Raw genomic sequence first — 3,596 nt, 5'->3', positions numbered from 1 at the left:
ATATATATATATATATATATGCCTAAGCGACCATTAGACCAGTAGTTATGATGCGCACTGACCACCAGGGGCAGATGCTTAACGCACAAGCATGGAAACATGGAACAGACTGATGAATCTCAGAGGGAAGTGGGGAGGGAGGGAAGAGATTAACCAAAGATCTTATATGTGTACTAGAGGCCCGGTGCACAGGTTGGTGCACTGGTGGGGTCCCTCAGCCTGGCCTGTGGGGATCAGGCCAAAACCAGCAGTCTGGCATCCCCTGGGGGGCCCTGGATTACGAGAGGGTGCAGGCCAGGCCAAGGGACCCCACTGGTGCATGAATCCATGCACCAGGCCTCTAGTTAAGATATAAAAAACAGCCCTAGCCAGTTTGGCTCAGTCCCTGGCCCTGGTTGGGGTGTGTGTGGGAGGCAACCAATCAATGTGTCTCTCTCACATCCACATTTCTCTCTCTCTCCCTCTCTGTTTCTTTCCCTCCCTTCCACTCTCTCTCAAAAAAAAAAAAAAAAGTCCTGGTGGTTTGGTGCAGTGGATAGAGTGTCCCCTGTGGACTGAGGGGCCCATGCCCCAGTTGTGGGCTCAATCCCCATTGGGGGACATGCGGGAGGCAGCCAATCAATGATTCTCTCTTATCATTGATGTTTCTTTTTTAAAAAAAATTATAAGTAAGTTTTTATTTTTTTAAAAAAGGGTTGCGAGTAATATTTCAGGGAACATAATGTGTGTTCTTATCTCATTTTCTGTTTTGTCAGCTTGCACCGTTTCAGGATGTGAAGGACACGTCATGGGCTTGCAGTATTCCAGGACCAAGTTTCCAGCAGGAGAGATGGAAAGATAATATTAGCTGCTTTCGGTTAGCTCTGTGGGGAAAAATTTTTTTTCTTGGGTAAAATTTCAGTGAATAAATGGCAACATAACAAATCTTAAAACCTCCATTACAGTGTTTTATTGAAGGTCTCCTGTAGGGGAAACCACTGGGGATTCTTTCAGATAAGCGAACATTAGAAGTGAGATTAAGAACTGCTGAGGTGGGACCATTTAGGGCCGTGAGAGCATGTGTGGCCCCTGGTGAAAAGCTGTGGAGCACAGGATGGAACAGAATAGGTAGGACAATGTGGGAAGACTGCTGACCTGGTCTAGAGCAGCCTCGATGAAGGGCCAAAGCCGTGCGAGCTGGAGTGAGATCACAGCCTATGAGCATCTGAAGAGCAAAGGCCATGCAGCTGGTTGGCTGTGCTCTGTAGAGGGTTTGTCAAACTGAGAAGCAGTGCCTATAAGCAGATTGTAGTGAAACCCTGGACTTGGGAAAACTAACATATCATTGATGTTTCTATCTCTCTCCCTATGCCTTCTTCTCTAAAATCAATAAAAATATTTTTAAAAAAAACCAATGGAAAAATATCCTTAGGTGAGGATCAACAACAACAAAAGGTATAATAAGTATACATTATACAAAATGTAACATGGAACCACAAAGGAAATAGAATAGGTTTCAGTTCATTTTAAGTAAGAGAATAAATATCAATAGCTTTCCAAATGCAAGGCATTAATTAGGCTTAGGGCTAGAGAAGATACCCAGAGGAATAAGGCACTGTCTTGCCCTTAAGAAGCTTATAATCTGCAATGAAAGGTTAAAAACAAAAATGTACTCAAGTTCCCTGTAATAAAAGACAACTACATTAAATGTGTTGCTGTTTTTTTAATAGATTTTATTGATTTTTTTTACAGAGAAGAAGGGAGAGAGATAGAGAGTCAGAAACATCGATCAGCTGCTGGGGATGGGCCTGCAACTGAGGAACATGCTCTTGACCGGAATCAAACCTGGGACCTTTCAGTCTGCAGGCCCATGCTCTATCCACTGAGCCAAACCGGTTAGGGCAACTGCGTTAAATGTTTTAATGGAGGTACAAACACAATGTCCAGGAAGAATAATGGAAGAGGCCAATTCCCAAACAGGGAAGGAATAACATTTGTATTGGATAGAAATTCAGAGTAAGGAATTTTGGAAGAAAAACATTTGATGCACAAGAAAAGAAAATGAGCCCTAACTGGTTTGGCTCAGTGGATAGAGCGTCGGCCTGCGGACTGAAGTGTCCCAGGTTCGATTCCAGTCAAGGGCATGTACCTTGATTGCGGGCACATCCCCAGTGGGGGGTGTTCAGGAGGCAGCCAATCAGTGATTCTCTCTCATCATTGATGTTTCTATTTCTCTCTCCCTCTCCCTTCCTCTCTGAAATCAAAGAAAATATATTTTTGAAAGAAAAGAAAATGGGTATGTAGGAAATAGGCCTCTGTGATCCATCTTCAACATAGTCAACTTTTAGTGGAGAATACTAACAGCATGTTGCCAGTTGGTTACTGAATTTTCTCAGGGCAGATAGGATATGAGGAGGAGGGGAAAGGCGACAAGAACAAAGAACTGTGTATGTGACCAGCAGCACATTTCCCAGGAAGATCCTCCCACCACAACTAGACAAAGGGAAGTGGAGACAACAAGAAAAGGCCTCAGTCCATTTTTTTAAATAACCCAATAGGAGACAATACTGTAAGACCTAGGCGACCTACGGGGAAAACTGTTAACCCCATAGTACTCACCCAGTGAAGAACCAGGGGAGGGACCCTTGCACACTAGGGATAAATTGCCTGTGATCCCCACTCCAGGTGTACCTGCTCAACCAGACACCTGATCTTGCAAGACCACATTAAAGGTCTCGTTTTCGCCATACTTCACGTTGCCAAGTCCGTTATTTGAATTCGGACAGGTGAGCATTTCTCACAGATAAACATGATGAGACTAGAAAAAGGAAAACAGGTTCTTAGAAACAGTTGAAAGAGTACCTGGGAGGAAGAAGAGATGTGGTTATACCTTAATGAAAAGACAAAATCTATGCGAGGGAATTTGGACATTTTTCGAAAAAAAAAAAAAAAAAAAAAAAAAAGAGCAATAAGAGTGCAAAAGAATGCTGAGATTGGAATAATAATCTTTAGGAAGATTCATTTGCTAGCAACGTGAAAAATTAAATGAAATTGGAGGCTGAGGAGACTAGTTAATAATGGGCAAAGATGAGTTTAATGAGGGCCTGAATGAGAGTAGTGGCAATGGAAAGAAGGTGGCAGATTAAGATATTCAGTTAGAATGAAACAATGTGAAATCAGTTTAAGAAATGTCATATTCACCCAGATGGAGTGGCTCAGTGGTTGAGCATCGATCTATGAACCAGGAGGTCACAGTTTGATTCCCAGTCAGGGCACATGCCCGGGTTGTGGGCTCAATCTCTGGGTGGGGAATGTGCAGGAAGCAGCCAATCAATGATTCTCTCTCAGCATTGATGTTATCTCTCTCTCCCTCCCCTTCCTCTCTGAAATCAATAAAAACATTTTTAAAGAAATAAATGTCATACTTAAAGATAGACTACGTCAAATAAAAAACAAATCTGAAAGGATTACCCAGGTGAAGGTGGAGGAAACTGTCGCAATAGGGAGAACCCTGGGAACATAATACATGTGAGCATCAAGAGTTGGACAAAAAGGTATTTCTTTTTTTTTAATTAAATCTTTATTGTTCAGATTATTACATTTGTTCCTCTTTTTTT

At 42.4% G+C, this 3,596-nt stretch overlaps 1 long non-coding RNA gene across 2 annotated transcripts in view; it reads left to right on the top strand.

Annotated features, from left to right (window-relative positions):
* LOC102241876 overlaps nt 1-936 on the top strand; it is an 8,921-nt gene extending 7,985 nt beyond the window's left edge. For both annotated transcript variants that reach the window (XR_001363620.1, XR_314034.2), the window contains one exon: nt 756-936. This is a non-coding gene — a long non-coding RNA (uncharacterized LOC102241876). The remainder of the gene's footprint in view (nt 1-755) is intronic.
* The last annotated feature ends 2,660 nt before the right edge of the window (nt 937-3,596 follow it).

Source organism: Myotis brandtii, unplaced genomic scaffold (assembly GCF_000412655.1).
Source record: "Myotis brandtii unplaced genomic scaffold, ASM41265v1 scaffold423, whole genome shotgun sequence".
In the NCBI taxonomy this organism is placed as follows: domain Eukaryota; kingdom Metazoa; phylum Chordata; class Mammalia; order Chiroptera; family Vespertilionidae; genus Myotis; species Myotis brandtii.
Note: the sequence above shows the minus strand (reverse complement) of the source record. Positions and strands in the feature narration are given on the sequence as shown.